This window comes from Delphinus delphis, chromosome 4 (assembly GCF_949987515.2).
Source record: "Delphinus delphis chromosome 4, mDelDel1.2, whole genome shotgun sequence".
NCBI lineage: Eukaryota > Metazoa > Chordata > Mammalia > Artiodactyla > Delphinidae > Delphinus > Delphinus delphis.
Genome location: NC_082686.1, coordinates 55,905,781 through 55,918,754, shown reverse-complemented (window position 1 = coordinate 55,918,754; position 12,974 = coordinate 55,905,781). Strand labels below are relative to the sequence as shown.

Below are 12,974 nucleotides of genomic sequence, written 5' to 3'. Positions count from 1 at the left end.
TACCCAAACCATACTTCCTTCCCCTGGGCTGCCTCTGGACAATGACTGAGCATGGTGGGGATAATAGTACTAGCTCATTCCAGAAATGGAAAAATAATTCAACATTAGTAACTCTGTTAATATAATTCACCTAGAGGAGAACAAATAAGAGAAATCATGTAATCCTACCAATCAAGTATTGGAAAAAAACTCAATAAACTAGGGACTGTATGGCCACATTTTAAATTAATAGTTACCACCTAAAAGCCAGTATTATGTCAGTGAAAACACAATGAGAAAATCCCCATAATGTCAAGAATAAAGCCAGAGTGTCCACTGTCACTACATTTTTTCCTTTTTTTAATTGAAATGTAGTTGATGTAGAATAATATGTTAATTTCAGCTGTACTACATAGTGATTTGACATTTACATACATTATGAAATGATCATCATGACAAATCTAGTAACCTTCTGTCCCCATACAAAGTTATTAAGATATTATTGATCATATTCTTTATGTTGTATGTTGCATCCTTGTGGCTTATTTATAACTGAAGATTTGTGCCTATTAATCCCCTTTACTTATTTTATCTCCCACCTCCCAGCAACCATCAGTTTGTTCTCTGTTTTCATTTGTTTTGTTTGTGCTTTAGCTTCCACATATAAGTGAAATCATCTGGTATTTGTCTTTTTCTGTCTGATTTATTTTACTTAACATAATAACATTTAGATCCATTCATGTTGCCACAAATGGCAAATTGTATTCTTTTTTATGACTAATATTCCATTGTATATATGTACCACATCTTCTTTATCCATTCATTTATTGATGGACATTTAGATTGTTTCCATATCTTGGCTATTTAATGCTGCAGTGAAACAATAGCATGCATAAATCTTTTCAAATTAGTGTTTTTGTTTTCTTTGGGTAAATACCCAGAAGTGAAATTGCTGGATCATATGGCAGTTCTATTTTTAATTTTTTGAGGAAACTCCATACTGTTTTCCATAGTGACTCCACCAATTTATAATCCCACAAACAAGGGTTCCCTTTTCTCCACATCCTTGCCAATACTTGTTTCTTGTCTTTTTGATAATTGCCATTCTGACAGGTATGATGTGGTAGCTCACCATGGTTTTGATTTGCATTTCCCTGATGATTAGTGATGTTGAGCATCTTTTCAGGTGTCTGTTGGCTATCTGTAGAAAAATTTCTATTCGGGACCTCTGCCCATTTTTTAATTGGGTTGTTTTTTTATATTGAGTTGTATGAGTTCTTTATGTATTTTAAATATCAACCCCTTATTGGATATATGTGATATTGCAAATACCCTCTCTCATTCTGTAGGCTGCCTTTTTGTTTTGTTGATAGTTTCCTTTGCTGTGCAAAGCTATTTATTTTGATGTAGTCCCATTTGTTTATTTTTGCTTTTGTGTCCCATGCCTGAGAAGAAAATATATGGAACGTATCACAAATTTCTGTGTCATCCTTGCTCGGAAGCCATGCTAATCTTCTCTGTATTGCTCCAATGTTAGCATATGTGTTGCCCAAGTGAGCACTCACTACTACTTTTTTAACATGGTTCTGAAGGTACTTGCCAGTACAATTAGAGAGGAGAGAATGAGGCATAGATATTTGAAAAAGGATGTAATATTATCATTATTTGCAAATGTTATACTTGCTTACATGAATGTACAAAAGAATCAACTGAACAATTGTAACAAACAATAGAAGAATTTATAAATGGCTGAGTATAATAATAAACAGCAAGCAACTTTCATAAGTACAGACAATAACCAACTGGAAGTTATAATGGAAGAAAATATCACATTTACAATATAAAAAAATTTATAGAAATTAATTTAACAAGAAATATACAAAATCTGTACAAATAAGGAAAGCATACATTTTCTTAAATAGGAAGATTCAATGTTATAAAGATATCAGCGCTTCCTAATGTAAGTAATAAATTCTATATCAGTAAATACAATAAGAGTGTTATTTATTTGTTCATTTGTTTTTTGAACTGGAAGGGTTGAGTCACATGGAAAATAGGGAAAAATATTCAAGAAAAGTCTGGGCAAAGAAGAGTAACAAGTTACAGTCTCTCCCATATTTTAAAATATAGAGTTATAGTAATTGCATTAATGTGATAATAATGCATGGATAAACATGCAGATAAATGGAATAGAAAAGAAAGTCCGTAAGTAGACACAAATATGTGTTGGATATTAGTGTATGGCAAGAATGGCATAGCAAATCAGTAGGTAAGTGATGAATTATTTAATAAATGGTATTGGGACAACTGGATAGTAATCTGGAAAATAAAATTATTTTTGGACTCTTACCTCATTTTTTATCCCTAAATTCCAAATGTTTCAAAGATTTAAATTTAAAAATAAAAACTATACTATAGAAATATTATGTATGTATACACACAGGTGTGTGTGTGTGTGTGTGTGTGTGTGTGTGTGTGTGTGTGTATGTAAAACATTTCAAGGTTAAGAAGACATTTCTAGGGTTAATCCAAAACTAAGAAATCTTAAATTAAAAGATTAATTTGACCATATAAAATTAAAATAAAATTATCTTGTCATTAAAATCCATAAGCAAAGGAAAAAACACAAATGACAAGCCAGGGGAAAATATTTTGTCTGCAACTCATGACATAGACCAAAGGATATGTTTCTCAGCGTATATAAATAAATATGTGAGAAGAAGACCAATAATCCTACAAGAAATGGACAAAGGATCAAAACAGTTGGTATCAAAGGAAATATAAATGGGTCTTAACATATGAAAAGGTATTAATATATAATAGGAAAAAAATTAATTTAAGTTAAAACTACAAGGAAGTGCCATTTTCCCTTGTTAGTTTGGCAGAGATAAAAGAATTCTGATAGCATGCTATATTGAAAGGGGTGTGAGACAATAGGTATTCAATACACTGCTATTAGTTATATAATTTGGTATAAACTCTATACAAGGCTATTTAACAATATCTTATCAAAATTACAAATGCATATATTCTTTGATCCTGCAATACTACTCTGGGAATTTATCCACAGCTATGCCTGTCACGTCTTAAGTGACAAATATACAAGGATATTCCTTATAGGGCTGTTTGAAATAAAAAGATTGAGAGCAGCATAAATACCTATATTAGGACACTGGTTAAGTAAATTATGTACCTGTATGGCATGGGATTCTATGCAACCTTTTAAAGAATGAAGCTGTTCTATATGTACTGATTTTGGACAGTTTCCAATATATAATGTTAAAAGAGTAAAGGGAAGAATATGGTGTATAGTACAAGTTTTTGTTGTTTTTGTTGTTGTTGTTTGTTTTACACTTGTATGCTTTTATATGCATTGAACATCTGTAAAATGATCAAGGTACCTCCAGGGAATGAAAGTAGGAAACTAGGGGACAGGAGAAGTGAAATAGACTAAATTTTTAATCTACAAATTTTCATTTGAATTTTTTACTGCGTGAGGTATTACATACATGTAATACTCAGTGACAGCACTAAGCACACTACTCAATTCACTTGATCTTTTCTTGGTACCAAGACTTTCTAGATGGAGAATGAAATGGTCATTTACATATGGAACAAGCTTCTTATCTTGTCGAAGACTGGTAAGTTTGCTGACTGGCTGCTGCTTTAGGCTGCTTTTGAAACAGGGAGTGCATGCCTGTACTTAACAGGGACTCTGGTGACGTGCCCTGTGATTTTGATGCCAGAGATGAAAACCTAGAGAGACAGTAATAGGAGGATGAGACTAGGAATTACAGTGGGTGGGGTGAACAGACTTTGGGATAAGGAGGTGAAACTTGCCAGCAATTTTCACCCCTTTTATTAAGGTATTTATCTTGGATGGATATCTGCTTTGTACTCTGTGAAAGTCGAAAATCAGGCCATGGAGTTAACCAGAGCCTGGAGTTCTTTCTAAGGAAGCAAAGTGGCTAAGAAAACACAGCAGTAATTTAATGTTTATAAAGAATGGGCTGAAATAACTATAGTATATCAAAAGCAAATAACTGCTGAGGAAATTGGCATATTTTAATTTGGTTCAGACTATATTTTACATGTTCTGGCTGTACTGTAATGTACGAGTTTGTATGTAGAGCTTAAATGTATAATTAATACAGCTTTGAGGCTAGTTCTATCCACATGATTAAAATTTGTCATGGAATTAACTTTCACATAGAGACTTTTTAACATGTTATAGTCAATGCTATAAATTAGATCTTCTCTGATGAGCTCTGAATAAAGGATTCTAATTTATCTCAGTGGTATTTTATTAGAGACATTTTAATTGCTATGGCAGGTATAAAGCACCATCAGTATCTTGGCTAAACATTTCAGTTACTGAAATCATGCTCCCTCCTAGTAAAAATAATTGGTTTAAAGAATATTCTGTTTTATTGAAGATGAACTAAAAGTCTTTTATTTTATACTCCTCACATTGATATGATTCAGCCTCACATTGAAACTTTGTGGGAAGTTTGCTCCGTAAAGGAAAAAAGGAATGTTTTTACATCAGTGAAGGAAATTATATACTATCCCAAGGAAGAAATCCCAAATTTCCCTTCCAGAGATCTAAAAGTAAAGATCTGGGAATTGATTGCTGGTGAATAGGTTATGGGTGTGGCATTTTTAAATTGCTTTCCAATTATTTGTATTTTTTCCTTATATCTATTTTTTAAAAAAATCAAAATAATAGAAATATATACTTGAAAAATTTCCAATAATCCTTTCTCGATAACTACTCTTAACAGTTTGGCATACATTCTTCCAGAAATTTTCCACACAAAGTATTTTTTTCCTCCTTAAAATTCTGGATCTGTTGCCAACAAATGTCTGAATTCTTCCTGCTCTGCCTGCTGCATTTTATCAAATTTGCCCACCCCATGCAGTTTCAATCACTTTGTTGGAATGACGCATTGTCTAACTATAGCCAAAATTCCCAGTTTCTGGGCCTAAGGACAGATTTTATGCCAATGCATCTGTGCCGAAGAGCAGGTTTTAGATTGTGTGCCCGTGCCGAAGTAGGGATTGGGTGCCAGCTTGTTCAAAGCTCAGCCGACTGCAGATACCCACATGGAGTGAGGCTGCTTCTGGTGGCTCCGCTTCTTCAACCCCAGACACGAGTGTCTGGTGGAGCACAGTGATGAAGGGCAGTGTCTTTATCGCACTTCCTCACACTTTGCTCTGTGGATGAAGTAAGGTCTCTCACTTCAGTTTCGCTCTTGTCAAAATGATTACCAAGTTTATTCCATCTTGGATTGTATGTTTCCTAGCTACTAATGGATGATTTTTATGGTTTAATATTTGACCACTAATTCACTAGACGCTAGTGAGAAGCTTTAAAAAATGTCTTAGAAGACAATTTTTCTTCAGTATGATAGGTCATTTGGAATAATATCCACCATTTAAAGAGGGGCTGAAATTCACAGTCTAAATGCCATGCTGCATTTAGTGTTGATTGAATTCTAACAAATCAAATAGATCTACTAAAGCCTAATACAAAATTCCATGGACGCTAGAATATTAATGCTGAGAAACGTTGGGTCAGAATGCATCAGAAGCTGTTAAATGTCTTACTGAATTTTGTCAACTTGCCTACCCTCCTTGATATGCCATCTTCAAGTTTTATTTTGGTATATTGAGATGCATGTAAAATTACTGAGAGGCGTCAAGTAGGTAGTTGGATATACAACCGTGGGGGCTCAGAGTGTGAAACAGATACATAAATTTGGGAGTTGTCAGCATAGATGGTTTTAAAAGCTACATAATTAGATGAGATCACCTGAAGAAAATGTGGGGAGAAAACTGATCCAGGTGAATTTCTAACATTTAGATGAGGAGCAGGCAAAAGAGACTGAAATAGAGTGGCCACACTGGAAGATGATGTCAGGGAAACTAAGAGGAGAGCAATTCAAGAATGAGACAGTAGGACTTCCCTGGTGGCACAGTGGTTAAGAATCCGCCTGCCAATGCAGGGCACACGGGTTCGAGCCCTGGTCCAGGAAGATCCCACATGCCACGGAGCAACTAAGCCTGTGCACCACAGCTACTGAGCCTGCGCTCTAGAGCCCGCGAGCCACAACTGTTGAGCCCATGTGACACAACTACTGAAGCCCACATGCCTAGAGCCCATGCTCCACAACAAGAGAAGACACTGCAGTGAGAAGCCCGCGCACTGCAGTGAAGAGTAGCCCCCGCTCGCTGCGACTAGAGAAAGCCCATGCACAGCAACGAAGACCCAACACAACCAAAAAATAAAATAAAATAAATTTATTTTAAAAAAAAAGAATGAGACAGTATACAGTGAGGTCAGTGCTTCTACGTGGTCAAGTAAGATGATGTCAGAGGAGTGGATGTTTTTGGTAATCTTAGCGTGAAGAACTTTCAAGTTATTGTTGAGACTGAAGTAGATTGAGAAGGTAATGGAAGGTGAAGAAGTGGAAATGACGTGTGTAGAGAGTTTTTCTAATATTTTACTGTAAGGGAGAAAAGAGAATTGGTACAGTAACTGGAGGGAATTGTAAGGTCAGGAGATGTTTTATTTCATTTTGCTTTGGTTACCAACCTTCCCGAGTCAGTCCCCAACAAGGGTCCTTCTGTGCAGTGTCGTTTGAGTCAATAGAACGAGACCAAGTTTGGTTCAGAAGCAAAGGAAAGCTTTATTCTTGGATCAGAGAATGGAGGGGTGCAAACTAGTGCTTTTCCCGACAGGCTGTGGGCGGGGCTGCTTTATAGGGATCTCATCAGGGAGGGAAAGGGCGGAGTTCTCCCAGGGCTGGCACAGCTGTGCTGCTCATGCTCCAGGTAGCAGTGCCAGGCACAGCATCTCCACACGCAACCCGCTGCTGAGGAACTGTGGTCCAAAGTGCTGGGTGCAAGGTCTCTGCAAGCGGCCCCCTATGAGCAAGAGAAACTAGACGAAGCGCAAAGGAAAAAACAAAACTTAGACTTATTTTACTACCCAGATTCTATTTTTATTTCCCAGGAGTTGTTAATGAGCATTGCCAGTTAAAGATCCCTCCTCTGTCTTTTGACCTCCTCCTCACTCTTGAGGGGCGCTGAGGGGCGAAGGTCCATGTTCTGTAACTTCTTCCTGCTGATTTTGGGTGTCAGCCACCATAACCCTGTTTAGAGGAGCAGAACTTCTCCTCAGCTGCCTGTAGATACGTTTGATTGTCACCAGGCCTTAACACTAACTGTTCAGACCCCTGAGCACCCACCATTTGTCTAACCTTTTGGAGACAAAGGACACCAGACAATTTAAGATACATGGCTCAAATATTAAGAAGAGAATAATGGTCACATGACAAATGTTTTCCTAAAAATGCAGGTATCTAGGTCTTTTGCTTGTAGGCAAAAGTGTGCCCTAATGTTGAGGCTCACTGCCTTGGCCTGAATATCCCTGGTCACACTTTTGTTGTTTTTCAGAAGAGAAGCTTCAGGGCAGAGAGTGGTTCACACGAGTAGTCAAGGGGTTCCATCGCCCCAGGTTGTCTCTCAGAGGTTGGGGCTCAGGAGCCCTCTTCACTTGAGTGTGAAATACCCACAGAATGATCCCTGCAACTTCAGGGCAGAATGGGTGGTTAGGATCACCATGTGAGGTCATTCCACTTAGGAGTGAGTTGGTTTTGTTGGCTGCCAGTTTTCCAGGTTTTTAGGTTCACCCAGTCTCCTGGCTGGAAGGGGTGCAGGGCCAGGTCAGTGGGTGAAGGCAGCACCTGGTTACCATATTCCTTAGGGGCTATCATGGTTTCTCCTACCTGGAGGGCATACTTGAGTTGTTCCATTTCAAGGGGGCTAAAGTGTTCCTTCTCTTGGGTTTGGGAATGGGTCTACCATATATGAGTTCAAATGCACTTAACTTTAACTTACTCCTTGGAGCTAACTGCATGTGGAGCAGGGCAATCAGAAGCAACTTAATCTGATTTTCTTGAGTTTCCTGACATAGTTTGGCTAAGACCCTTTTCAAGGTCTGATTGGACCTCTCTACTTTCCCCAGTGAATAGGGTCTCTGGGCTGAGTGCAAGGTCCATTTTATGCCCAGGGCACTTGTTATCCCCTTCGTCACTTAAGACACAAATGCTGGACCATTATCACTTTGTAGGGATCCTGGGAGCCCAAACCTGAGGATTATTTCTTTTAGTAATGCCCTAGTCACTTCAGCTGAATGAGGAATGAGAAAAGGGGACTCACCCTTGGGGTATTAGCTCAAAAACTGGGACTAGTGGGGAATGCTTCTATCTGACCAGAAAATGTGTCTACTTGTACCAAGAGATATACCTGAAATTGCCTGGTACTCTGGGTATGACAGTGAAATCAACCTGCCAATCTTCTCCAGGATATGTCCCTCTGGTCTGAATGGGCCTTATCTGGGGGCCTCTGGGAGATCTGGTATTGGGGTTGTTCATTGTGTAGATGGGACATATCTCAAGAATTCAACTGATTATACTTTTCATGTCAGGAGTTACCATGACCTTAACTAACCAATTATATAGGGCTTCCCTCCCACAGTGAGTTCCTTGGCGAGCCTTTCTGATGGCTTGACAAACTGCGGTTGGGGAAAAGAAGTATTGCCCGTGTTCATCAACTAGCCACTCATGGCCTCCTCGTTCTCTACTGAAGCCCTGTTTTGAGGCTTTGTCTAACTCTTCCTTACTGTAGATTGGGTAATAATTGGATGGATCTGGCCTTCAAGGTATGAGGGGTAATTGCCAAGTTACTGGTTCTAGGGCCGCCCTTTTGGTAGTTGCATCTGCCTTGTTGTTTTCCTTTATTACCTCTGCATTCCCATTTTGGTGACACCTACAATGAATCAATGACACCTTTTTTGCAAGCTGTGCTGCTTCTAAGAGCTTCAGTATGCTTAAGCCATATTTCAACTGTTTATTCTCTGCAGTAGGCATACCTGTTTCCTTCCAAATAGCCCATGTGCATGTAGGATGGCATATGCATACTGGGAATCTGTATAAACATTGAAGATCCTCCCAGTCCTGAGCTCTTAGGCTCAGGTGAGGACAATCAGTTCCACCTTTGGGGCAGAAGTCCCTGGGGATAGGTTTTGTGCTTCTTTGACTTGGGTCTGGGAGGTCCCTGCATATCCTGCCAGCCTTTTCCCCTCTTTCATAAAACTGCTCCTGTCTGTAAACCATTCCTCATCGGCATTTGGGAGAGGTTCACTTCCTAGGTTGGGATGACTGGAATAGATCACATCTATGGTTTCTATACAATCATGCTCTGGGGCCCTGTTTCTGTGGGTAGCAGGGTGGCAGGATCTAGCGTGTGACAGGTTTTTATGGTAGCCACTGGGTTGTCTAAAACCATAGGGTGAATTTGAATCGACTTTCCAGGGATAGCCATTCTGTTCCCTTAGAACTTAACTAAAGTCTGAACCTGGTGTGGCATTCATATAGTGACTGGTGACCAAACACTAACTTTCACCCTCCTTTAGCAGGGTTGTGGTAGCTCCTACTGCCCGTAGGCAAGGAGGCCATGCCTCAGCAGTTTGATCTAATTGTTTAAAGAAATAAGCAACCACTGGAGTAAGGGGTCCTAGTTTATGAGCTGATGTGCCAAAGGTAGTTCCCCTTCTCTCATGAATGTAAAGGTCGAAGGGTTTAGCTAAATCTGAGAGGGCTAGGGCGGGGGCCTGAAGTAATTGCTTTTTCAACTCTTGAAAGGCCTCTTTATATTCTGAATTCCATTCAAAAGGATCATTATCCTTTCCTTTCAAATTTATGTATAGAAGTCTAGTTATTAGGCCGTAGTTAGGGATCCAGATGGGCAAAACCTGGCCACCCCCGAATGCTGTTTTCCACTTTTAGGAGGGGTGAGACAGCAAATGGCTTCTTCTCCCTCCTGGGGTAGGCTTCTCTGGCCTTCTATAAAAATGAAGACTATGGACTTCCCTGGTGGTCCAGTGGGTAAGACTCCATGCTCCCAATGCAGGGGGTCCAGGTACTATCCCTGGTTGGGGAACTAGATCGCACATGCATGCTGCAACTGAGTCCACATGCTGCAACTAAGAAGTCTGCATGCCGCAACAAAGATTCTGCGTGCTGCAACTAAGACCTGGCACAGCCAAAATAAATAAATTAATTTAAAAAAATGAAGCCTAGGTAAGTCACCTGAGTTTATAATATTTGAGCCTTTTTTTTTTTGGACACCTTATATCCTTTATGGGCTAGGTGGTTCAGAGTGATTACAGTATTTTTGTCAGAAACCTCCTTAGTAGGGCTGGCAATCAGAATGTTGTCTACATACTGGAGGATTGTTCCCTCCAGATGTAGATCTTTCAGGTCTTTAGCTAAAGTTTCCCCAAAGATGGTGGGGGAATTTTTGAATCCTTGGGGCAGGACTGTCTAGCAGTGTTGTTTTTCTGTTGCGTGTTTGGGTCCTGCCATTCAAAAGCAAAATATTTCTTATGACTGTGGAGCTAATGGAATACAGAAGAAGGCATCTTTAAAATCTAATACAGAATACCAGGTCCTGGTGGATGGTAGAGTGGCCAGCATGGTGTAAGGTTAGGGACTACTGGATGTATATCCCAGGTGGCTTCACTGACTGCCCTGAGGTCCTGTACAATCCAGCATTCGCTATTGGGTTTCTTTACAGGGAGAAAAGGGTATTACAGACTGATTAGCATGGTCTAATAAAGCCCTGGTCAATTAGGCTCTGTATAATGGGGGCAACGCCCAAGAAGGCCTCTCCAGGATACTGTTTTCTATTGGGCCATGTATGTCCAGGTTTTAGATGGACTGTCACAGGACTGGCTCCTACAGCTCGTTCCACCTGTCCCTGATTTATTAGAGATTTACTCCAGGGAGATCAACTTGCTCTGTCTGGGGAAGTTTTTTCCTCAGCCATTAACATTACCATCTTGTGCCATTTGTCTAAGGGAATGCCAATCTCCAGTTTGTCTCCCATTAGGTGGATAGTAGCGCCCAATTTATGTAAGATATTTCTTCCTAGCAGGGATATAGACTATTCAGGAACATACAGGAAGGAATGGGTGAGCATGTGTTCATCAAATTTATATTCTAATGGCTCTATGAATGTCTGTTGTTGGGCCTGCCCTGATACCCCTGTAATTTTACACCTCTTATGACTGAGTTTACCTGATGTGGTGTTCAGAACTGAGTAAGGGGCTCTGGTGTCAGCTAAGAATTTGACAGTTTTCCTCGCTACGTCCAATGCCAACCAGGGCTCCTTGGGGATCAGTTGGAGTCCTGGCTTAGGAGCCCTCTGGCCCCATCATTCTCCATCTATTTGGACCATCTGCCTTTGAGGGTAATGGCCAGGATCTGACATTTCCCTTTGGGGTCAGTGAGGGCATTCTCCTTTTCAGTGTCCCTCTGGTTTACGTATGGTGCAATGATTGGGTTCTAGTTTCCTTGGATTGCTATCCCTCAGTGGGAGCTGGGCACCGCTCACCAGAGTTGAACGTCTCCGTGGGCAGTTAGTTCAGATTCCCATGCCAACCAATTGACGTTGGAGGGCAGCAGCTTGCCTCTGGGCCTTTTTCTTCTCTGACTTTTCTTCCTCTGTATCTGGGTTATTAAACACCCTCAACCCTCAGTAGGCAACCTTGACCAGGCGATAGGTAGGGGCATCTGGTGTGTTTCCATTTTCTGAAGTTTACGCCTAATGTTGGGGGCGTTTGGGGAAATAAAATATGACCTCAGGATTGCATTCCCTTCCAATGACTCAGGGCCAGTGGTAGTAGATTTAGAGGCATTCCCTGAGGTGCTCTAGGAATCCTGGAGGGTCTTCTGTTGGCTCCTGATTGATTTCCTTTATCTTATTCCAACTGACAGGTTTCTGTTCTCCTCCTTGGATTCCCTTTAGGATCATATTTTTATAATGAGTCAGTCTCTGTCTTCCACCCCCTTCTCCATTGTCTTGATGGTCCCACTTGGGTTTGGTATCTGGGATCACTTGATTCCATGGTCTGAAAACGGCATGACCTGCATTGTTTCTGTTCTCTTTGGTTTTTCTTGCCTCATTAGGAATACTTTGAGGAGGTTCTGGGTGTCAACCCAGGTGGGGTCATGGGTCTGAAAGATTCCCCTACTCAGATACAGGACCCCTCTGAATTTTCCCACAACCCCTTACTATGACTTTTACAGCTATACAGGTCAGAAGTGGTAAATGGGATGTGTACCTAGATGAGCCCTTCTTCTCCATTGGGACCTGCTTGAAAGGAAGTACTTTTCCTGGTGGGTTGTTAGACCCTGGATGATAATTAGTCATGTAAATACCCCAAGGTCTGACCCAAATAAGATTTCTGGTTCAGGAAATTTGGCACAAAACTAATAATGGATTCCTCAAAAGACCAAAATAGAAGGCATCCAAATGGTGTGGACTCTGATATAACTGGAGATCCTCCTTGAATTTTTTGTTTTTTTGTGGTACACGGGCCTCTCACTGTTGTGGCCTCTCCCATTGCGGAGCACAGGCTCCAGACGCGCAGGCCCAGCGGCCATGGCTCGTGGACCCAGCCGCTCTGCAGCATGTGGGATCTTCCCAGACCGGGGCACGAACCCATGTCCCCTGCATTGGCAGGCGGACTCTCAACCACTGTGCCACCAGGGAAGCCCTGAATTTCATTTTTTTATACAACAGGTTCTTATTAGTTATCTCTGTTATACATATTAGTGTATATATGTCAATCTCAGTCTCCCAATTTATCCCACCACCACCACCACCCACGCCCCCTTTCCACCCTTGGTGAACATACGTTTGTTCTTTATATCTGTGTCTCTATTTCTGCCTTGCAAACTGGTTAGTCTGCACCATTTGTCTAGATCCCACGTATATGCTTTAATATACAATATTTGTTTTACTCTTTCTGACTTACTTCACTCTGACAGTCTCTAGGTCCATCCACATCTCTACAAATGACCCAATGCCATTCCTTTTTATGGCTGAGTAATATTCCATTGTATATATGTACCACATCTTCT

General features: G+C 40.5%; 1 non-coding gene across 1 annotated transcript; it reads right to left on the bottom strand.

Annotated features, from left to right (window-relative positions):
* Positions 1-1,433: 1,433 nt before the first annotated feature.
* On the bottom strand, positions 1,434-1,540 carry LOC132425208 (U6 spliceosomal RNA). The gene has a single exon (XR_009519398.1). It is a non-coding gene; the product is annotated as a U6 spliceosomal RNA (small nuclear RNA).
* Between the last annotated feature and the right edge of the window lie 11,434 nt (positions 1,541-12,974).